The sequence below is a fragment of the Vulpes vulpes genome, chromosome 2 (genome assembly GCF_048418805.1).
Source record: "Vulpes vulpes isolate BD-2025 chromosome 2, VulVul3, whole genome shotgun sequence".
Classification (NCBI taxonomy): Eukaryota; Metazoa; Chordata; class Mammalia; order Carnivora; family Canidae; genus Vulpes; species Vulpes vulpes.
This window is the reverse complement of record NC_132781.1, coordinates 84,737,228-84,761,787: the sequence shown is the minus strand read 5'-3', so window position 1 is coordinate 84,761,787 and position 24,560 is coordinate 84,737,228. Positions and strand designations below refer to the sequence as shown.

Sequence of the window (24,560 nt, the reverse complement as noted above, 5' to 3'; positions counted from 1 at the left end):
AATAAAAAAAAATTCAGTGGTTTTTTTTTGGGGGGGGGGGACTTGAGTCGTATTCCTTAAAATGCAGGGTGGGAGTCGTGATCTATAGTAGGTGGCATGGGTCTGGATTAGTCTCTTTGTATGGCCTCCAGGCTCTTGTAAAAGTTGTCATCCTGAAAATCCCAGAAGGAATAAAGTGAACAGTCATGGATCACCCTCTGTGTACAAGCACTGTGCAATGTTCTAGGGGTTCAAAGATTTTATATGCACAGTCCTTGCCATCTAATGCTCCAAATGTAAGAGATGCGTGTGAGGGGGAGAAGGGAGTGAGGAGGACACATGCTATGTCACCCCGAGCTAGCTGTGCTAAGTGCTAAGCTAATTGTAAAAGTTTAGAGAACGAGAGACGCATTTCAACCCAGGCAACGAGGGAAGGTTCTAAGCCAGAGACAGTATTTGAGCTCTGCTCCACAAAATGCATGATATTTTAATCAGAAGTGGCTGGAATGTGCCTCTAATTCTGTGTCACGTGTGTTCCCAGCATAAGAGATTTCTAGAGAAAAATATAGCAGAATGCCTAACGTGTGAACATCTTTTTCTTTTTAAAATGACATTATTTATATTTATGAGAGAGAGAGAGAGAGAGAGAATGAGAATGAGCATGAGCAGGGGGAGGGGGAGGGACAAGCAGACTCCCCGCTGAGGATGGAGCCCAACTCCGGGCTCCATCCCAGGCCCCCAGATCATGATCGGAGCCAAGGTCAGATGCCTCACCCCTTGAGCCACCCAGGTGCCCCACTTGTGAACATCTTTGTGTGATTTGGCTGAGTTCTGGGAGAGATCTAGGTGGTGAAATGCGGGATAAAGGAGTTCTAGGGACTCACTGGGCTTTCCTGAAGGAGTAACAGACCGACTTAGAGCTCCATAAAATAGAATTAAAGTAGAGTTACCTAAGGACACAGTTTGTATGACACACAGCCTAGCTCTGGCTGGTGGTGTCCAGCCCTCTGTGGCTGACAAGTCAGAAGCCCCGAAGGCATTAGTGCCCACCGGGAGCAGGATGGCCCCTCCTTGCTCTTCTCACTGAGTCTTCCGGTGTCACACAGTTTTGGACTTGAAATGACCTTAGTCTGCACTTCAGTAATTTGGTTTGACCTTGAGTGAGTCAGGAGAATTTGAACATGCAGTAAATAGGGGGTGAGAGGGATGTGGGCTGTCCCGGCTACCGGAATGCTTGCTGAGAATCCTGGCTCCTCTCCGTCTAGTGTGTTTTGTCCCTGGGGAATAAAGGGTAAGATCTAAATTTTCAGATTTTTTTTTAAGAGTCAAAATGAGAAATAAATCAGTTTTATTTTGTTGCTGGTTGACAGCACTGATGCAGAAATGACACCAAATCTCAGTCCCTTCTCAGCCAAGGGACACAACAAAAATAACAGTATGAGCTTTCCTGAAGATTGCCCGGTTCAGTCTCCTCTTTCACTCTGGGTAGAACAGAACTCCAGTGAAAAGGAGATTATTCACAGTGAATAGTCATTCAAGATCATTCTTTTCCCTGCGTTCAAAGACATTTATTTTATTTTGTCTTAAAACATATATTTTAAAAATGTGTTGCACTTCATAGTCTAATAAATTGGGGTTGAAAATATAGAATGTTTGAGTGTATTTCTATTTTTAGAAAAATACTTGATGCATTTTCCTGAACCTCTCTTTATCGTTGACTAGTTTAATACTTTTGAAACAACCTGCTAATAAATGAATGAGAACCTATCATGTGCTCTACCAGGGTTTTCGGAGGATTCAGTAGCAATATAAACTGTGGTGTTGGCCTGCCAGAAACTTGCCATGAGCCTGAAGACAAGAGTATTCTTTGTTCCATAGAGAGAGTTTTTGGGGGATGTAAGTGCTATAGGACTTAAGAGGAGAAAAAGATCAATGAAAGACGGAGTTATCTGGAAACACTTCTTGAGCTCACAGAATTTCACTCTTTTGTACTCTGTATTTCAACTTTCTGAGTGACCTTGAGCGCATCACCTTAGCACTGTATATATCGGCTTCCATATATGGAAAAGAGGAACGATCCTTTCTCCTTCATAGGATTATTTTTTAGGTATTGTTTTAAGCAATGGAAATATGGAAATGCTAACATCACAGGCTGTGCCCGCAGGAGCTCACAGTGTGAAGGTGGACGCGGCAACGAATGTGTCCCTCAGCGTGTGGGCCGAGTGCAAGGAGTATGTGCTACGTCGGTGCATTACCACATCTGGGGGCATCACGGGTAATGGGCTGAGATATTCTGGAAAGGCTTCCCAGAAGAGGAAATGCTTAGTTGGGTCTTTCAAGTGGGCTAGAAGTCTATACAGTGGGCAAAGGCGGGAACAGGAGAGTAGAACGTACAAGCTCACAGACATGGTTGCTTCTGAGTCTCCTGCTATGACTACAGCGTGGCCGTGTTTCAGTTAGCAACCTCCTTGTGACAAGCTGTCCCGAAGGGGAGTGACTGAAAACAGCAATTCATTGTGTGTCAAAATTCTATGGGTTGAGTGTACTCAACAGGGTGATTCTTCTGCTCCAAGTGGCATCTGCTGGGGTCGCTCAGTCCCTTGCATTTAGCTGGCGGCTGAGCTGGGCTTGGAAGTAAAGACCCTTTCAAAGGTCTTCCTCCTCCCCCTCCCCTTCTCCCTTCTCCTCCCCCTCCTCCTCCTCTTTCTCCTCCTCCTTCTCCTTCTCCTCTTTCTTCTTCTTCTCCTTCTCCTCCTCCTTCTCTTTCTTCTTCTCCTCCTCCTTCCCTCTCTTCTTCTTCTTTCTTTCTTCTTCTCCTCCTTCTTCTCTTTCTCCTCCTTCTTCTCTTTCTTCTCCTCCTTCTCTTTCTCCTCTTTCTTCTCCTCCTCCTTCCTCTTCTCCTTCTCCTCCTCCTCCTTCTCTTTCTCCTCCTTCTCCTTCTTTCTTCTCCTTGTCTTCCTTATCCTTCTTCATTTCTAGTTGAGCAGCTTGGTGCTTCTTCATGTGACCTCTCCAGGTAGCTCTCTTGGTTTTTTCACAACATAATGATCTCAGGGTAGTTGGTGTTTTGTATGGCTTCTGACTTCCAAAGGAGAAGAAGCGGGACACACTGGCCTTCCTAAAGCCTGGGTTTGGAGGTTCTAGGACATCATATCCCCCCACTTCCTAAAGGTCAAAACAAATCACAAGTTCAGCCTGGATTCAAGGAAGAGGACAGACTCCACCTGTCGATGGTTGGAGTGACATGTCTACAGGGTGGGAAGGAAGTGGGGATGGCCGTTACTGGATATCCTCTCTCACAGGTGTATATGGGGATCTGTGGGAAACGAGACTGGAGAGGTTGCTGGACCAGGTAACCTGGGCTGTGTTGTTTACATTCTCCTAGAGTCAAACTTAGAGCAAAGAACATAGGCATTTTAGGATAATCAGGGCTTGAGCTGTTGCTCTTCTCCACCCATCCTCTTGACTATCTGGTTAAACTTGATTCTAAATTTACTACTTTATTATTTTCTTCTTTTTGCTTGGATAGGACACTTTTGATGTTCATTGTGCAATTTCTTGAATTTGCTTTTTTTAAGGAATAGAAAGTGATCAGAATTTGCTTCTTAAAACATCGTGTATGTAAGTTTGCTCTGTCACATTTTCATTTTTATGGAGTTAAGGTAGTTGGTAATTTTAGGGTTCCCCCCCCCATGTTTGACCTAATTATTCTTTGGGGAACTTTAAAAAAAAGATTTTATTTATTTATTCATGAGAGACACACACAGAGAGAGAGAGAGAGAGAGAGAGGCAGAGACACAGTCAGAGGGAGAAGCAGGCTCCATGCAGGGAGCCTGACGGGGGACTCGATCCCTGGTCTCCAGGATCACACCCTGGGCTGAAGGCGGCGCTAAACTGCTGAGCCACCCAGGCTGCCCCCTTTGGAGAACTTATTCAGTTCCAAGAAATTGTTTTTCTCCCCAGTTTTACATTTAAACTTGACTTGTCAAATGTACAAATCTACAGTCTGTTTCTAGTTGTATTGCATTGTGGTCAGGTAATATGACCAATGAGATGATTAGTGTTTGGAATTTGTTGATGTTTTCTTTGTAGTCTAGTATATGATACATTTTTGTAAGATTTTCATGGCTTCTTGGGAAGGATACGTCACCTCCGTTTTTATAGATACCTCTATATAAATAAAACACAGCATTCTTATTATATATCATTCAAATGTTCTGATTCTTATTTTAATCTTTGTTTTCATCAAATAGGGAGAGCTATTGTAATTTAGTCTTTATCAATGTGGCTTCATATATTTAAATATGTAGAGATAGATATATTCATGGCTTTTCTAATAATCATTTTTGATAAATCAATGCTTTTTGGCTTGGATTTTTCTTGTCTTAATGTCACCACTCACAGCAACATCCACATCATATCTCCCATGGCGTATTTATGTGCTTTGTTTTTGTTTGCCTATATTCTCTCACTTAGTAATTTGGATGTAGGTATCTGCTTTGTAAACAAAAATACAATTGAGTTTCATTTGGCCTAATCTGCAAATCTGTTTCCATAAGAGAATGAACCTATTTAAATTTATTGTCATCACTGGAATTTTCCACTTTAGTGTTGACATTCTATCTTATGGTTTATGTATTTTTTTCTATTTTTTTTTCTTTAAAAACAAAACCAAACTCTTTCTCTTGTCGACTGTACTGTGCTTTCTTGGCAGTCTAGGAAGAATAGGGTGAGGACTGCATGTGAGGCCTTTGCAGCAATAAGCTGCCTCTTTCGGCGGATAAGCTAGGAGCCCCGTGAACAAGAGTGTACATAGTCATCGCTGCTCAGTGGTTCCTGTGTCCAAAGCCCTTCTCTGTGGCTGATGCTAAATAACAGTGTTTCTCAATCTTTTTATTTTTTATCATTGCCTCCTAGCTTCATATACATATATACACACACTTATAGAGGCTATATCACTTTCTCCCACCTGGGATGAGCACTGGGTGTTATTCTATGTGTTGGCAAATTGAACACCAATAAAAAAATAAATTTACATAAAAAGAAAAATCTCCCACCTGTTAGGATCAACTTTCACCCCCTTGGAGACAACGTTGTCCCTTCTGAGGACATGTGCTGGGCAGAGGTCTCCCGACTGCCCTCACCCCTGAACGAGCTGGTGGTGGGCGAGTATTTGGAGGCATTTCCCACCTTCCTCACAGGCATGCAGCCCGTTCACCGCAGAGCTCAGGGAACTTCCAATCCTGTTTGCCCCTTCTTTTAGAGCATTTCCTTTAAGACCCTAGCATGGGGATGTTACCCTGTCCTAGTTCTTATCAATAAATCAAGTTTCCCCTAACACTTATATTCCCTTTTCTCTTCAGGGGATTTGGTAGCAGAGGATAGAGAAGTTAGACCCATTAGGCTTATGTCAGCATCTTACCTAGAAACCCATATGGCTGTTTCCTAAAAAAATTTCTGGAATACAACCATAGGCATGGGGGTAAAATGAAACTTGGCAAATGACCTTCTTCATAGAGCTAAATAATTTAACCTGATTGATAATTAATAGTCGAGAGAAAGAGGAGTGCTACAAGTCAAACCTGGGATTGTTATTTTACCAAAATATCAATGTCTCCACACACCAAAAGTCACTCTTTAAATTAACTAGAACACAGATGACTAATTTACTGTGATTTTGAGCTTTATATATTTTTACATGAGATGTATTAAGCTGCCTGCTTTTTTTTCTACCTTTGAAGATTGCCAATACTTTATTATTCAGTTACCTAAGTTTCATTTTTTTTCTTGTCATAATTTCCCTGCTTAGAACCCTGTTATGAGTGGGGAAAAGAGCGAAAAATAAGATTTGCTTACATTACATTAAATACAATTGTAGTGGATCCTGCTGTGTCCTCAGTGACCTGGGAACCCTTGTCCTGGTTCTCACCCTGGGACCCAGAGCCCATCGTTTCTACCAGGTTGGTTCAGGCTCATGACACGCTAAGCAAATGACGTTGCCTTGCTCACAGCCATCGGTACTGTCAGACTATGAAAGTGAGGGGATTGCGTGTAGGTGTAAGTTTACGCGTTTTAGTGGAATTACTTAATTATGAAATGTAGTTAAATGGCTTTCTCAAAAATATCTTCACGTATTTTTATAAATATGAACATTTTTGTAGTTCTTTTGGTTTCTTACATTTCTGTAACGTAAAATTTCTTACATTTCTGATTTGGGGAGAAACATAACAAACGTGTAGTTTTTCTTAAAAGCTCTCTCCCTCCCCGTTTCCCCTCCTCCTTTCCTTTCTTTGTCCCCATTTCACATACTACGCCTCATTTTAGCTTTGAGAATGGCAAATGCTGCTTTAATTAGCGGTGGGAATTTCTTCTTTCTTCCTTCAACCCCCTTGGGTTTTACCTCTCACGGGCAAAGCATAGATGATGTCAGAGCAGCAGCTGGAGACGTGCTCCCGGCCAGATGGAAGCCATTCACCTCCGTAACATCTCAGGAACACTCCCTTCATCTTCATTATCTGTCTCCTTCCTGCTTTTCCTGGACTCTGGGTTATTAATTCCTTGATGCATCTGTCCCTTGAGCTGCAAAAGTGGGGAAATGTGGTGAGGATGCAGACTTTTGCTTTCAGCCTATCATGCCAGTTTCTGAACGACAGGCTCTGGTTTTCAGTCACTTCATTTCCACTGAAAAATATTGGTAGGCTCCAAGCAGATGGTGCTGGTGCTGTGTACAGCCTGGAGTGGAGCACACGTGTCACCTCTTGTTTTTCACAGGCTTATTAGCAAGTGTGAGCCAGCCTTTCTTTGATAGTGGCCACCGCAAGGAGGCTTGGCAGGAGCTTCGTCACTTGGGAAGGAGGAGGAAAGGTTTCATAGGACCGCAGCAAGCATCAGCAAGATTCACCAGGTTTAAGGAATATTGGCCAAAACTGGTTCTTGGAAGAGGGGCTATATTGTTCTTGTAGATTCACAACAACTTTTGGTCGATTTGGATGGTATCAGGAAGGACAGAGAGGATGGGTTGGGGGCTGGAGTCATTATGCTGGAGAGTATGGGAGAGAAGCAGCATCAGGAGACAAAAACAGGGGCCCCAAATGCATGAAACTCAGCCTCTCACCATGTCCCATTCTAGATGACAGAAGGAGTTGATCAGAGGAAATAAAGAGCCAGAGGTTCTGATGAACTCCACCCTAGGGTACCAGGTGATTCTAAGATCATCAGAATTTTTTTTTATTTTATTTATTTATTCATGAGACCAGAGAGAGGCAGAGACCCAGGAAGAGGGAGAAGCAGCAGATGTGGGACTCGATCCTGGGACCCCGGGGTCATGCCCTGGGCCCAAGGCAGGTGCTCCACCCCTGAGCCCCCCGGGGGCCCCGATCATCAGGATTCTTCTGTGGATGGGCGCAAATTGCAAACTGAACGCAGCTCACACCTGTGCCTGGCTCTGCTCCAGCTGCTGCAGGAAGTTGTGCAAGTCGCGCACCTCTCGGAGCACGTGCTGCCCTTCACCTTGCTCCGCAGGCTGCACGGAGGCTTCCCGTGTACCGCGCTTCTCTCACAACCTGGGGGAGGACACGCACACACTCTAGCAGGCGCTCCAACACCGCCAAGCGTGAGAAACGTCCTGGAGGAACAGAACAGGGTCTTTGAGAACATTTCAGAAAGCGCTTCCACCCCGACTAGGGTGTCGGGGCAGACTTTTCTCAGGAAGCAGGAGGGAATGGGCTGCACCAGGTGAACAGGTGTTGGAGAGAAACAGCTGATTAGATCTGAAGTTTGAGAAGTTCATGGGTAGCTTATCCTTACATGTGACTCTGAGATAGATTTAAAATTTCGTTATTTTCTTTTCCTCGACATTTTTTTTTTTACCAGGAAAACAAAAAGATGTTTGGAACATTAAAAATATATAATACACAGGATTCTCAGGGCAAATATTCTGTATGATACAATAAGGAGGGATACGTGTCATTATACATTTGTCCAAACCCCCGGCGTGTACAATACCAAGTGTGAACCCTCATATAGACCATAGGCTTCGGTGACAATGCTGGGTGGGTGCAAGCTCATCAGTTGTGATAACGGGCTGCCCTGGTGGGGGGTGTGGATAGTGATAATGGGGGGAGGTATACATGTGTGGGAGCGGGGAGCGTATGGGAAATCCTACACCTGCATCTCAGTTTTGCTGTGAACCTAAAACCACTCTGGAGAAGATTGTCTTTAACAAGAAAAATACATAATATTACTGCCTTGGTACAGTCACGTCCTATAGTACCTTCCAGCATGTCTAGACATACATATATACATGGGTACGTATATTTTATGGCAACATAAATTGATGATAATCATTTCACAATAAATTTTTTACTCTGCTTTTTAAGTTTAATGTCTTATCAAAAACAGTGTTCTTTTTTAACCTTCGTACTTATAATTAAACTTGAGAATGGTTTGATTGCGTATCATCATGGTGACCTATTTGAATTTGTTTAAAAGATTTCCTTCTTGTTGGAGATTAATCTTTCTGGTTTTGTGGTTTGCTTCATAGATAGCGTCGGATATGGATTTTTGTCCCCTTTGAATTAAGTTTTAAGGACAAAATCCCAGAGATTGGGAATATTAAGCTATGGTTGTATTTTAGCAATATTCATCAATGAATGTTAGTTGTGCTGCTTTGGACAATCTCCCATGTAGTTTTTATTACCGAGAACTTTTAAAAAATGTTTATTCATACATGTGTTTGTTTTGCATGTGTAGAAATAATCCATTTAAAAATATTTCTGACAGCAATAACTCTTTCAACTGTTCGTTTGGAAGGGAATGAAGCAGAATATATTATTTTCCCCTTTCTTTTGGACTTTGCAGGCAGGAGATAACGTGCACAGCTGTGCTCTCAGCACTAAGAGGCGCTAGATCACCGCATCCCCGCTCTGAGGAGCTGGACCTGCAATCCCGGGCGCAGCTGACCTGGGCTGCTAGGGAAAGCCCCGGGGGTGCAAACCTGAGTAAATGCCAGTGTATTTGCTGCCTTCAGAAGCTTGTGAGGTATACGCATGCCACGCTTTAAGTCAGTACAATGACTTGGCAAATTCGGGAAGGACATTTTAAGTTTTTAACGGTTCTTCCCTTCTAAGGTGAGGTGCAAGTCAACAGAATTTTATCTTGGAAGGATCGAGGGGGCCATTGAACCAGCTGGAGACAAGGTCTCATGGCCTCTGAGGGCTTAGAAGTCGTTTCAAAACAAAACTATGGTTGACTTGCTCAGGCAAAACCAGGCCTTACGTCCTGCTGTTTGGTCTTAACCAGGGAACACTTCAGATTTAAACATCCCAAGGCTTCCAGATTTCTTCATTCCCCTCCTTTATCATGGGCAGCATTTAATCAATAAAGAGTAGGTATTATTATTATTTTTTCAGGTTATTGTGGTTATTTTAGAAACCTGCAGAAAAATCCATGTATTTTTCTCCAGCTTTGTTTTTAAAGATGAAACTTAGGGTCAAAATGATTTCATCGGAAGCAAAATTATTATGGAAGTGAAGTGGAAATTTAATTTGATTTATAAATCCTGCTTATATGCAATGTCACAGAAATCCATCTCTAACATAAATAGAGTTAGAATCATCTGTCCTTGTGACTTGTGGTTTGCTCTGCTGTGGCTAATGCTGTCTGATTAAAAATACACATTATGGCAGGGTAGAAATAGCTTTGGTTACAATATGACAGGGAACAAAGCAAAGACATAAATTTACTACATCCACAGCTATTTTATGACCCTAATAAGTCATATTTAACTTTGACCTAAAGTTACTTGGAGAATAAATCATCTTATTTTTTCAACTTCTGCTTTGTGATAGTGGACCTTTTGGTTTGCACAATGAAGAAATCTCTACTAATAATCTATGTGTTTGAAAGATTTATTTTTGCAATTCTGGTATAATAACAGATTTGCCCGTGACCAGTTTTTTACTTTGGCCCTAAAAGTTGGCAAGTATTCCTTTCATTGCAAATTTACACAGCAAAACCATAAGTTCTCCAAGTTCAGATTTGTCGCGGAGAGCTGTCATCCTTAATTATAGTGTTTTGAAGATGACTCTGTTATGCACCCTCAAAATTGTAATTATAGAAGATGGTCAAATAACATCCTAACTATATAACAATATAAACTCCAGGAGATGCTAACAATTTTGAGTTAATATTTCAAACTAATGAGATAGGCATTAATCAAATATGAATATCCTGCCATATGCATGTATATTCCTCTTTTTATCTCATCACACACAATGGGATGGTCACCCTTGGTTACAATCCCTTGGCCACCAAGAACTCTGGATTCTATCTCTTGAAAATCGTTTATTTCTGCTCCTTTTCTTTATACCCTACTGCATTCGTTCAGGTTTTTATCATGTTTAGTCTGTGGCTACCTTGACAATTTATGGAGCAAATGAATGACATACGAACATCTTTGTGTGCCATTTATGGTTGTCTTAATTGATGGGTGTGTAAAATATTCTAAATCAATAGGATAAATTATCACCCAGAGGTATAATCCATTTTGCGTAGACAACGTCTTAAAAGAGATCACTGAAAGTTGAAATCTGGATTACCTCTATGCTATTTTTCCTTTTTTTGCCATCTGTGGGAAACTTCAAATATTTGGTGAAATTAATAGTGAACCATAAAAAGGTAAATGATCGAATAAAAAGCCACCAAAATGGCTAAGTTGTATAAGGGAAAAAGTCTGTGTCTTCTCGTTAAAAAAAAAATAGAATAGGGAGCCTGGGGGGCTCAGGGGTTGAGGGGCTGCCTTTGGCCCAGGGCATGACCTCAGGGTCCTGGGATCGAGTTCCGCATCGGGCTCCCTGCAGGGAGCCTGCTTCTCCTTCTCGCTCTGCCTGTCTCTCTCTCTCTCTCTCTCTCTCTGTGTGTGTCTCTCATGAATAAATAAATAAAATCTTGGAAAAAAAATAGAACAAGCAAAGGCAGTATGGCAGGCTCTGCAGTTGGGCAGGCCCACTGGACTTTCATAGCTGTTGCATTTCCCAGGAGAGGATAACCTCATCTAAAAACGTCATGTGCCTCCTGATTCCCCATAATGCAGGGCGTTTTGTTTCAAGGAATAGTCGCCTCTGAAGGGATCAACACCCAGGAGACAGGCCACAACATCTCACCTTGTTGTATCTGGTTATCCTGACACTAGTGTCCTCCGTGGGTAGGACCCATGGGACCCAGCATCCTGCTTTCTGTTCTTTGATTCTGAGTCTTGAGGATCTCTGTTCACGGGGAGTCCAGAGCTTTGGACAGGAAGCCCACAGCATGCTGCTGCTCAGCAAATATCGAGGAGAGAAGCTGGTAGGAGTGCAGTCCGGGCCGGGGGCCAGCTGGGCCCAGCACTGCAGGCGATAGCTGGGGTGCAGCCCGTGGAGCCCAGGTGAGCAGGTGTCTGAGTCCGTGCCGCACAGCAGACCATGAACTGCTAGGAAGCTACTAGGATCTGGGATTGATGGCGATTAGAGAGCCTAATGAATGTGAGTGATCCGGGAAGGTGTGTGCGAGGCTCCGGGACTTGAGGCTAAGGCTTGGAGCCTGGCCGCCAGGCCACCGCGAGGCGCTTGGGGGGCTGTGTGTTCTGGTGCTGGGGACCGTGAACCTTGCAGCACCTGCCGATACCCCAAGGCAGGAAAAAGGTGACATGTTCTAGGAGCTAAAAGAACAGGGAAAGAAAGCCCGGCGGGGGTGTGTGTGTCTGTGGGCTTGAGAGAGGGGAGACAGGAGGGCCCGGGGATCCACTGCTGGCCATCTGCACAGGACCCGACAGGTCACAGGGCCAGAGCTGGCTTCTGACACAGCGGGGCGGCGGGGGCTTCAATGCTTGGGGTCTGGAGGCTGGTGAGTGAGCCACCCTCCTGGCTTTGCGAGTCAGTGTTCTGTCCTCATGGAGAAGAGCATGGGGGGCGTGCAAGGAGAGAAACAGGGAAAGGGCTGAGCCTCGGAGTGGATGTCAGCAGCCGGGGGATGAGGAATGGGTGGCCCGAGCTGAACTTGCAGGCGAATCCGCAGCATTTCCTGCCCTGCTTGGACGGGCGGTCTTGGAAAGGCTGGACCGAAGGCTCAACCGAAGGCTCAACTGAAGGCTCGACCGAAGGCTGGACGAAGGCTGGACTGAGCTCGAGCAGCTGGCTGCCTGGGGGTGCCTGGCATGGGCCAGGAGCTGGGACCGCTCTGAAGGCCGGGTGCTCCCCATGTCGGCCGTCGTGCCTCAGGCCCTGGAGGTTGCCATGCCCATGCATTCCATACGACTCCCGGCCTTCTGTTCTCATGCCTTTAACACGTTAACTAGTCAATTCCCTAGTTTCACATATTTTTCCCCCATTTTGTTTTATATTTAAAACGTTTCTGGAGCTCTCTTTATCTTAATTTTCTTCATCTGCTGTGGCTTTGGCTACAATCTTTTATTTCACCAATATCTTTTTCCTGGTTTTTATTTGCTTCATTTTACCCTGTTTTCATTTTTCATTGATTATATTACTTTTATTTTTTAATTCTTGGAATCTACTTTTTTATTTTACTTTTTTATGACTTCAAGTGTGCTTTCATTTCTCTTTGCTTATTACATCTTTTTAGTATTAGTATCTATCTATCTATCTATCTATCTATCTATCTATCTATCTATGACTGTGTTATACCGTATTAAATGGTCAGTACAGTAAATGGTCATTTCATGGATGACTTTTGCATTAGCCCATCTTTAGCCCATCTTCTAAATAAGAGCACGACATGTTTACTCTCTGGAGGTTCCAAAACAGACCTGTCTTTTGACAGATGGCCTCTGTTTCAACCCATTTACTTCTGTGCTTCAGGGAGGCAAATAGGAGACTCACAGGTCAGCACTTTAGAGCAGAAGCTTGCCTTTACCAGTGACATAAATGAAATGCTGAAATGGTCTATGGGACCTAAGAGATGGCAAGATCTAAAGTCTATGTTCTTTATCATGAACATCAGGCAAAATTTGTAAATTTGTAATATATTAATATCATGGTGTGTGAGTAGAATAATCAAAGTCATAGTAATAATAGTAGCACCGGGCATTATTAATTGAGCACTTGCAATGTTCTATATTAAACTGTGGCTTAACATGTTGGTATCATGCTTTATTCTCATAGCATCCCTTAGAGGTGGATATTATTTGGGAAAAAATATATGTATTTAAAAGTGGAAAAAGTGAAGTTCAGTGAAGAAGAGCATAGACTTTGAAGCCAGGTAGATCTAGATTTGCACCCTGATCCTGACGACTGTTTGCCATGTGATGACCTTGAATGAGTGCTCCTATGACACACATATTATTCTAATCTCTTTGAGTCTCAGTTTCCTCATTTTAAAACTTAGGATTTTAAGAAATGTTTTGCTGGGATGTGCTAAAGATTTAAATGGGCAATGTTTATAGGGCACATGGCTAATGGTAGGTGCTCCTAAAGTCCTGGAGGCTTCGGTAGGGCCATTGCTCAAACCCCCTCCTCCCACACCCCTTAAGAACTGTCCTCCTGGCATTGTCCTACCACTGCAACAGCCAAGTTTCTAAGAGATGAATCACAGGAGCCTCAAAACTTTGAGAAAATCCCAAGCTTGCTTTCTTTGGAGGCCACAGAGGCTGAGACAAAGGGAGATGACAAAGGAGTACCGCTCTTTGTTCTCAGTCCAGATTTAGAGACCTGAGTTTTATTCATCCTTCCTGACCTGCCTACACAATTAGTTCCTTGGTGTCCTTCTCCAAACAGAAGACATTTCTGGCAGGGAGAGTTCCTAAAGGAATGGGGAAAGAGTCTAAAAATATCTACAAGAAATCTCTCTGGACAAGGCTATTATTGCCATCCTGTTTTATTTCTTTTCCTAAATCTTATAGCTAAAAAAATTCTTAAATTTTGGACAGTACCCAGGAGTTTATGCTGGCCTCCAGCTCACTTCTATAATGTCCTCTTCATCCTGTGTCTATCTATCTCTGTCTCTGTCTTTATGTCCCTACATAAGTCTGTCTGTCTGTCCACCCAACCATCCATCCGTCCATCCATCTAACATCCATCCATCCATCATATGTATGTATATCTAATCTATGTATCTCTGTGTTTATCCATCATTTATATGAATCATAGGTTATCGGTTCAAATAAGGTAGATATTTATTTGCCTCTCCAGTAACTGAACTGGTAGTGGTCCAAGGGTGTAGATCGTCTGTGCTCCATGAGTGATTTTTATCTTATTGACCCTTCTTTTGGAGTGAGGCCTCATTTCCTGGTTAAAAATGGCTCGCCTCCATCACACTTTTTTCCCAGCTTCCCAGCTTGTCAAAAGGTAAAAAGAATGAATATGGGATGATATCTTTGCTTTTAAGAGTCTGGCCGGGAAGCTGTATGCATTACTTCTGCTCTCGTCTCACTGACAGGGTCTCAGTTGCATGGCTACATCTAACTACACAGGAGACTGGGAAAATAGTCTTTCACTATAAGCTGTGTGTAAATAAATTTTAGAGGATTCTCTGACTAAAAAGGAGAATGGATAGTGACAGTGGAGTGGAGGTAATTAATATTGTCTCCACAACAATAATACAAGGAGGGTAGTCCCACAATAAGGAGGTCACTGCAGTTGATTTTAAAAAGAAAACAGTTGACAATGAGGATTTCAAAATAGATCTTTGGGATTAGGTTCAGTGGCAAATCCATTAATTCTACTAGCTTGCTAAAAATAACAAAAATGAACAACTATGATTCTCATTACCGAGGCTCCACACGTGCCTGGTTCTATGCTAAGCACGTAACATGCCTTATCTCATTTATTTCTTACAACCCTACCTGATGGGGATATTTTTCTCTTCAATTTATAGCTGAGAATACTGAGGTTTTGAGGGCTTAAGTAACTTGCCCAAGCTGTACACCCAATTAAGTATCAGGGACAGGATTTAATATGTGGCCAAACCCACAGTTTTAACTCCAGCGGTTCAGCCTTTCCAACATATCTTGTTACCCATGTGATTCACTTCCTTTCGCCATAGGATTACAGGAAGATTCTCATATTTTTATTCTCTTGTTCTGAAGACACATAATAGATGGACTCAAATTGTGATCGACTCCAGCAGAATGAAAGGAATCCTGTGATTCATGGCTGGTGGGCTCGTTACTTTCTGCTTTCTCTTCTAGATCCCTTCTCTCCCCTTCACCGACCTGTTCTGAGCCTCAGGAAGGAGCTTCAGAGTTGCCACCACACAGATCCTTTGCCTTCTGCCTTCAGTCAGAGGGAGGCCCAGGGGGAAATCTGAGTGAGGCGGGAGAGAGAGGCTACTTGCGTTTTCTGCTCCCTTCAAGCTGAGGTGCAGTTGGGTCCGCTGCTGAGCTCTTCTCAGACCCTTCCCATGGCCACCTCTTCCATTAGGCTCTGTCCTACGGTACCTTCCTCAAGATTGTTAGCTTCGTTGTTGCCCACCCCCGGTGTTTTCACCAAGCTTGGTTTGCCAAATGTCATCCCCGTGTCTGTAGATTATCCTTTCCTTAATGCTCCTCAGCTAAACTCTGGGCATCCACATTTCCTGCTGCCATCTTAAAAGATGCATTGGGTCATCCTTATGAGTTTAAAAAGAATGATTATTAGACAACTCATGACTCTTTAGCATTATAGTACCTTATAAAAATGGGACGTCTGCTTCATTTCATGACCATGAACTTCAAAACACTGCAGAAAATCTTTGTAGGTAGCAACTAGGTAGGGGTGGCAATTTCACTAAGCTCATAATTGAATGCGTAAGCTTCAGTGATGACTGACTCTTCAGTAGCCTGTCCATGTCTAAACATCCTTGGATCCCATCTGGGATCTAGGCCTATTTGAGTAGGAGCGCCCTCTTATTAACGATTTATAATGGACAATTTTGACCAACTAATTATATTTCTCAATTCCCCTCACCATGTGAATCTTCCGCATATATTTTTCTCACCGAGTGACTAAATATCCATGTTATCCAAGAAAAATAATCAACTCAATTCCTTTTCAGTACTGTTGTTCACTAATTGTCCTTAGTCTCTGACTTTCCAGAGAGCCCTAGCTGAAAGCTGGCTAAATCTCTCATAATGAAGAATACTTTAGCAAATCTACATCTTAGCTGGAAAGTCCTCAAGTTTTATATCACCTTTTCTTTTCAATAAGTCACTTTCATCCCACTATTTTGTATAACACCCCACCTCCTTTTTAAAAAAATTACATTCTTTACTTAATGGTGGCTCCATCCAAAACAATGTAATACTCTTTTTGATCTTCTTTTCATTTTTTTATTTATTGACTCTAGATAGGAAATGTTTGCGGACCAAATTTTGTGCACTCAAAATTGATCTTAAATCACAAATTTTCTCAGAGTTCAATGATAATAATAATAATAATAATAATAATAAACAACTACCAGTTATTGAATTCCTATTGTGCGTCATATCGTGTTCTGGACTTATATATCATCTCATGTAATCTTTACAACAACACTAGAAACATAATTATACCCAATTTACAAATAAGGCAGCTGAATCTTAAAGAGTTTACAGTATTTGTCCAAATTAAATTAATTTCTTACTGGAGGCACCGGGATTGAATTTGGAGTCTTATTCAGAAAACCTTTAGTTCTAAAAATAAACAAGTGGGGCTACATCAAACCACAAACTTCCGCATAGTAAAGGAATCCATCAACCAAAATGATAAGGCAACCTACCAAATGAGAGAATATATTTGCGGATTATATACCGGATAGAGGACTAATATCCAAAAATATAAAGAACTCATACAACTAAATAGCAAAAAGACAATCGACCCAATTAAAAAATAGGTAGATGATCCGAATAGATTTTTTTTTTCCCAAAGAACACGTACCAGTACATGAAAAGGTGCTCAACATTACTGTCAGGAAAATGCAAATAAACAGCCCGATGAGATATCACCTTATCCCTGTTAGAAGTCCTATAATCAGAAATACAGGAAATAAGTGTTAGAGAGAATTGGTGCAGCCACTGTGGAAGACAGCACGGAGGTTCCTCACAAAATTGAAAATAGAACCATAATATCATCCAGCAATTTCACTTCTGGGTGTTTATCTAATGAAAACAAAAACATTAACTCAAAAAGGTATATGCATCCCTATATTCACTGCAGCCATATTTTCAATAGGCAAGATATGGAAATGACCTCAGTGTTCATTATTGGATGACTGGATGAAGAAACTGTGATGTTCATATAGAAATATATTTATTTTATATGTATATATATATATGTAAAAATGTATATTATTCAGCCTGAAGAAAGAATGAAATGCTGTCATTTTTGACAACATGGATGGACTTGAGGGTATCATGCTAATAAGTGAAGTAAGCCAGCCAGCCAGCCTTATTCATTTGTGGAATCTAAAGAAGAAAAAAAAAAACAAATTCATAGATACAAAGAACAGATCAGTGGTTGCCAAAAGTGGGGGTGTGGGACAGGCAGGCAGGATGGAGGGGGTCAAAAGGTACAAATTTCCAGTTATAAAATAAATAAACGCTGGGGCTGTAATGTGTGGCGTAGTAACTATCGCTAACAATGCTGCATTGTGGGTTTGAAAGCTTCCAGAAAAGTAGGTCTTAAAAGTTCTCATTACTAGAAAAAAATGTGCTACTCCGCGTGGTGATGGACATCAAGCAGACTTACCGCGGTGATCATTTTGCAACATATACAAATATTGAATCGTTATATTGTGCCCCGTAGACTGGAAAAATGTTATATGTCAATTTGAATTTTAAAAATACCCTTTAATCACTGCATTCTAAAAATCAGTTTATGCAGAGAATTTTGTGACACAGTAGACAGCAGTCTTAGTGTATTAATTAAAACAGTCTTCTGGCTTGTAGCTCAGCTCCCAATACTATCCTTTTTTTTTTTTTTAAACCTAGTGAATTGATGTCACTTTTTTATGATTTGATATTAATTTTAAAGGAAAGAGAAAATAGAGAGAGGAACAAGAGAGATGGCCTTCTGCATAGAAAAGAGAATAATATATCCCCGTGATCACCCACTTTGATGATATGGCTTTATTATAAAAAAATCAAAATTGGCCCCTGTGAGAAAATTTTCTTTATAGCGACACTGAAAAGAGGCGACTGGGCGTTAATTACCCCAAACCCAAATCACTGTCTTTGGCAGGCATTTTTTTTAAGACCCCAAAGTCAGTGTTTTAGAATTACACAAACCAAGTCAACTGGTTTGTAGTTCATCCTTCCTGCCAGGGATGCAGGGAAACCGTGCTCCTTGGAGGGGGGTGCTGGCTGGCGCTGCCCAGGTGTGGCTACACCTGCTCTGGATGCTCGGGGCCGACCCCGGCCAGGAGCTCAACGGAGTCTGTTCACGTCCCATCGGCAACCCAGGGCTGATTCCCCATGTGAGCTCAGGCGGCCCGTCCCTGGGTGTCCTAGGCCCCATTTTGGGGGAACCTGGCAGCCACAGACACCCCTCAGCAGCCATCAAACTCTCAGCATCACCCTGCCCTCTGCTCTCGCCTCCCGCCCCTGGTGCTGCACGGCCCAGGCCTCCTGGTCTGCATCGGGGCACAGCTCCCAGGGGTGCACCCTTCACTCCCCATCAGGTAGCCACTGCAAGGGGCTGAAGGGGCACCTCCTGGCCCTCATGCCTCAGTCCCCGAGGGGCCGGTGCTCTATTGTCACATGGCATCAGCTGTAGACTCACCTGCCCCAGGTGCGTTCTGGTTTGGGCCTTGGCTGACCTGTCCTTTAGGATCAGCACTCACTGTGAGCAGCGGCCACCTGGAATCTAGCGCTGTGTTTGCCACTGACCTTAGGGAGTGTGTGTGGTGCACCTCGCAGGGTCCTGGGCCCCAGATCCACCACCGGGCTCGCCGTGCACTGGGGCCCAGCATGGCATGAGAACACAGAGGCCGCAATACCCATTTTTTGTCTGGGAGAATCGAAGAAGCTTCATCCATAAGCTAATGTTTCAGTCGGGTGTGGAAGGATGCCTAGGAGTTTTCCAGGAGAGGGTGGGAAGGAGCTGGAGCTTCGGGCCAAGGTACGAACAGGCGCAAAGGCCTATTATCCCCATGGAAGACCCTGTCACATCCGCAAGAAGGAGAGAGATTCAGAGCATGTGGAATACAAGGTGTTAAAGGTCAGGGTTGGGAGGGCTGGTGCCTCCAGATCCTGGAGGGTTTTGTCAACCATGCTGTGGAGTCTGCGTGTCATCCCAGTCGTGGGCAGAGACACCGACAGCAACGTAGGATGTTCAGTAAAAGAGAGCGAAATGGATGGCAGGGAGGTTGCGGAAGGGAGAGGCCAAAGGAGCCTGCCTGAAGCCAGCAGGGAGGATGAAACCTTGTACTACTTGAGTAAAGAGCCGCTTCTGTGACGGCATTTATTTGGAGACTATCTTTTACCAGTTAATGAAGAAGCAAGGGTGTTATTTCTTATCGTAGCCAGATCACCTAAAGCATCTGGAAGGCATCGCATTTCGGCTACTAGGCCAAGAAAGACTTTGTTTCAGCTGAGGGGCTGGCTTAGAATTACATTTAGGGCTCAGTCCTAGCTACTGTTTTGAAATGTGTTTAGGACATTCCTCAGGTCTTGAATTTTTAATTCAATTATGATATCATCATATGGATCTTTTATTGGGGGCGACTTTCTTAAGAGGAAGAAGCAGTTGTATGGATAAATGTGAATAAAAATGAAGACAAGGTAGTGTGTAATATGCATGAGTAGCATACGATACGCTTATATGTATAAACCCATTAAAAGTTGCGTTTGGTGTTGGTTAATGAGAACATTTTTCTTCTAGTTCTTCTGGACCTCTCAGAAATTTCAGGTCAATAGTTTCCAAACGTTGGAGTTCCATGTGGATTCCTGGAGCCTGGATAGCAGCATGGAGGTCCGTCAGCCCGGAGGCGGCTTCAGTCTGCACGTGTGATTTTAAGTAATTCTTCAGACACAACACTTAAGTGTTTTTATTTGTTTATTTTGGTTTTGGATGATGGTGTTTGGAAACCCTTGATCTACAGCTCTTCACAGAAATTCGGAAGAGTATGATCCACGCTGGCTGATGGCAATCTTAAGGTTTCCTTGACTTATTGGTGAAATAGATTGCTTACACTGTGGCCGGGTATCTTACATACGTTTCTTCCAGGGCTCCAACCCAAAATACCATGCAGAATCTGATAGGAAGTTTTACTGAACATAGTTCTTCTTCTTTTGAATCAAAGGAAGGGATGACCACGAAAGTCGTGTACATGCGATATTTGGTAGCCTTATTGCCCTAAATGATTTCCTTCCTTCAGTTTCTCTATGTGCTCGGTTACCTCCTCTTTTACATAAAGATAACAAATGAATCATTACACCCCTAACCTTGTTGATTAGGTTAGTTGCACCTTGTTATGTACGCTTTTACATCTTATCCCAATATCTCTTTTGTAGTATTTTTTTAAATTTTTATTTATTTATGATAGTCACACAGAGAGAGAGAGAGAGAGAGAGGCAGAGACACAGGCAGAGGGAGAAGCAGGCTCCATGCACCGGGAGCCCGATGTGGGATTCGATCCTGGGTCTCCAGGATCACGCCCTGGGCCAAAGGCAGGCGCCAAACGCTGTGCCACCCAGGGATCCTTCTTTTGTAGTATTTTTGATGGTTCCAAATTTGCATTCATTTGTGTGATCTTTTGTTTAACATCTATCTCCTCCAAAAGATTTCACATTCCCTCATGGACAGGGAGCCTTTTTATTTGTTTGTTTGTTGTTCATATCTCTAACAGCTCAGTGCCTAACCCACAGCAGAGGCTCAAAGCTGTGCTGAATGTGGGAATAAATGAATGGACATGAGTATGAGTGGGTCTGGTTGCAGACTTTTGCACATTCACGGATGAAGAACGATGGGTATATCTCTGGCCGTCCCAATCAGCAAGGGGCTGATACCTTTTCTCATCTTACTCTTGTTCCGTGAAGGTGTGAGGAGTCTCTTTTTGGTGATTCAAGTGGGGAAAGAGTATGTGGTCTGTCTTATCTTTGTCTGAGGAGCTTGTTACATTTGAAATAAAGCAGCTTGTTCACATGACACAGCTCGCTGCTCAGAATCTTAGGGTGGGAAGAATTTGAGAGTAGAGTTAATTTCATGTGTCGAAGTTTATAATGAATGTTCTCCTGGAATATGCAGCGTATTTGAAATAACCAAATAAGGCATGACCCTGGCATAACGAAAGAACTTGGGGGGGGGGGGCGGTTCCTTAGCTGCTCTGCACATTCATTTTGCTTAGAGTCATTGCAGTGAAAGCTTTCACGCTCTTTACTTTCTTGGGCACCTGTCAACAATCAATCCCAGTCATAGGCTGTCCTGTTCCTCGGACTAGGATTTATCGGGACCCTGTTTTCACTGATAAGTCCTATCAGTGTGTGGGCAGCATGGGTGGCACAATGGAGCGAGTGCAGCTTTAACAGGCAGCACCACCTGCATTCAAGATGTGGCCAGGCTTTGTATTGATTAACTGACAGGTGCTGGGCATGTTCCTTATTCTCTTCCAATTTTACTTTCTTTATTTGAAAAAATGAAATAATAATGCTTACTTTGCACTGATGATTAAAAGAGCGGATGCACCCAAAACATTACTATTATCATTAATTCCCGGATTGTATTAATTTTCTTAGAAAATTCTGAATCAATTGAAAAATACATTAGAAATATTTCTGTAGGCATCCTGGAAGTCTTGGTAAACTCCACCGAGTAATAGAAAGATTAATTTCTTCTTGCATGGAACTGAATGGTAGACCCACATTTTTTTTTTTAAGATTTTATATATTCATTCACGAGAGACACACACAGAGAGAGGCAGAGACACAGGCAGAGGGAGAAGCAGGCTCCATGCAGGGAGCCTGATGCAGGACTCGATCCCAGGACCCCAGGGTCATGCCCTGGGATGAAGGCAGATGCTCAACCCCTGAGCCCTGCCACCCGGAGGCTCCTAGGCTTACATTTCAAAAGTTAATAAACTCACATGTGATACTTTTAGCCGAATACCAACCTGGAAAGATGGTTCCCTAAGAATGTCAATACTTCCAAAACTACAGTCCCTTTTTTCAGACACACCAGTGTTTTTATAAAGCAAGTGATGATTAGAATAATTAGAAATCAAGTACTAACTTTTGCTGGAAGGCTGTGGGGCAGGAGACCTTTGGATAGGGAGGCAAGGTGCTCAGCAGGGTAGGTGGAGGACACCCCAAGCAACGTCAGGGCCTCAGGACCCAAGGAATCTAATTTTCCTATGGGCTGGGCTGGGCTGGGTTCCTCAACCTGCTGCTGCTGCTGCTGCTGCTTGGGAGAGGAGGGGGCAGTGATTCCCTCATCCTACCCAGAGGGGTCACGCTCTTGGGTCAGCGCAGGGGGGACGCGGGACATGGTGGGACGGTGGGATGTGGTGGGATGCTGTGGGACGCTGTGGGACGGTGGGATGCCATGGGACATGGTGGGATGTCGTGGGATGTGGTGGGATGCTGTGGGACGCGGTGGGATGCTGTGGGTCACCGTGGGATGTGGTGGGACGCCGTGGGATGCGGTGGGACACCATAGGATGCCGTGGGATGCAGTGGGATGCGATGGGATGCTGTGGGACACTGTGCGATGCGGTGAGACACGGTGGAACACTGTGGGACGCTGTGGGACATGGTGGGATGCAGTGGGATGCCGTGGGCTGCAGTGGGCCGTGGTGGGCCACTGTGGGACACCATAGGATGCCATGGGACGCAGTGGAATGCGATGGGATGCTGTGGGACACTGTGGGACGTGGTGGGATGCCGTGGGCCACAGTGGGCCACTGTGGGACACCATAGGATGCCGTGGGATGCAGTGGGATGCGATGGGATGCTGTGGGACACTGTGGGACACAGTGGGACGCTGTGGGATCCTGTGGGACGTGGTGGGACGTGGTGGGACGCTGTGGGACATGGTGGGACGCTGGAGATGACCTCACTGTTTGTGCTCCTTGCAAGGGGAGGCTGCAGGCCGGAGGGCGGGTGAGCAGCCGAGGGCCACCCCGGGGCCTGGTGTCGGGCACGGGGTGTCCCCTCAGCTCTGGGTGGGCCCCTGGGCACCCGGGGGCAGCTGTGGCTCCGGGAGCAGGGGCAGCTCTGCTGACACGGGGCTGCTCCAGCAGCACCCAGGGTGCGGGGCGGGTGTGGCCGGAGTCGGGGCAAGTCCCTGAGGGTTGGAGCCGGCGTCCCTTCCGCGCCTGCACCGAGAGTTCTGGGCACCTGCGGGGGTGACCTGGGGGTGGCCGACGGGCGGGGAATCAGGGCCGCTGTGGCTTCTCTGAGGGCCCCTCTGCGACCTTCGTGCTGTTGGGGGTCGTGGAAGGGCAGAGCTGGCCTGGGGAGGCGCGAGGCCCGGTTCTCGGGCTGCCCCTCCACGGCCAGAGCCTGGAACTGGCTCCTCATGCGGGGCAACGGGAAAATAGCACCTGCAGCTGCTGGCTCCTAGAATTTCCTGTTCTGTTCGGGGCTTCGGTGGCCTTGGCTGTCACCGTGGGCGTGTCTTCTGCAGCCCCAAGGAGCCTGACCGCCTGGGGGAGCCAAGCGTGTCCCCTGGAGCCCGTGCCAGCCTCCACTGTACTTTGTAACATGTACATCAGGCTGACACCTCTGATGCTGATGAAGATAAACTGAAGCACCCCGAAAACGCAGAACTAAAGGCCCCCGTGCACCGACACTGCGAGCCCCCCAACCTCAGAGGCCTCCCTCAGTGGTGGCCCATCCCCACGGCCCATCCTGGGGCCCATCCCTGTGGCCCATCCCTGAGGCCCATCCCCAGTGGTCCATCCCTGCGGCTCATCCCAGTGGTGCATCCCTGTGGCCCATCCCGGGGCCCATCCCATGGCCCATTCCAGGGCCCATCCTGGAGGCCCATCCCAGCAGGGAATCCCCACGGCCCATCCCAGCGGCCCATCCCCAGGCCCATCCCAGCGGCCCCAGTGGGCAGGCCAGCCCACGACGTGACTCCCTGAGCCTCCGTCTCTCCTTCTCTGCGCTCCCCCCCAACTTCTTGCCGCTCTACCTTGGGGCTCCTTTGTTGCGCATTTACATAAAAATCCACTGTAACTTTCCTAAAAATGAAGACTTTTACAATTTTTGAAGGGCGTTTTTGTGTTTCCCACCATGTGCAGCACCAACAGGGATCCAGGAAGGGGATGCTCTGTCCCAGGCTGGGTGGTTCATCAACACTTGGTTCCACGGCCTCTCTGTGCCTGCCACGGTCACTCGGTGTCAGGAGCCAGTGTGGACAGGCCTCCACGGCCTCTGCCCTTGACGGGGAACAGTCTCCTTCCCTCTCTGTGGCTCTGCTTGGGGCAATCGGGTAGGAGATGGCGAGGCTGGACTCAGGAAGGAGGACGCAGTAGTGAGAAGAGGTGCCGTGGCCTTGCGGGAAGGGCAAACATTGCCCCCCTTCTTGCGTTTTCATAGTAGACCTGTATTTTTAAATTATTATTATTATTTTAAAAGATTTTATTTATTCCTGAGAGAGACAAGAAAGAGAGGCAGAGACACAGGCAGAGGGAGA

General features: G+C 44.8%; 1 protein-coding gene across 1 annotated transcript in view; it reads left to right on the top strand.

The window, feature by feature from the left end:
- GRXCR1 (glutaredoxin and cysteine rich domain containing 1) overlaps positions 1-24,560 on the top strand; it is a 114,638-nt gene that overhangs the window by 79,350 nt on the left and 10,728 nt on the right. The window lies entirely within an intron of this gene.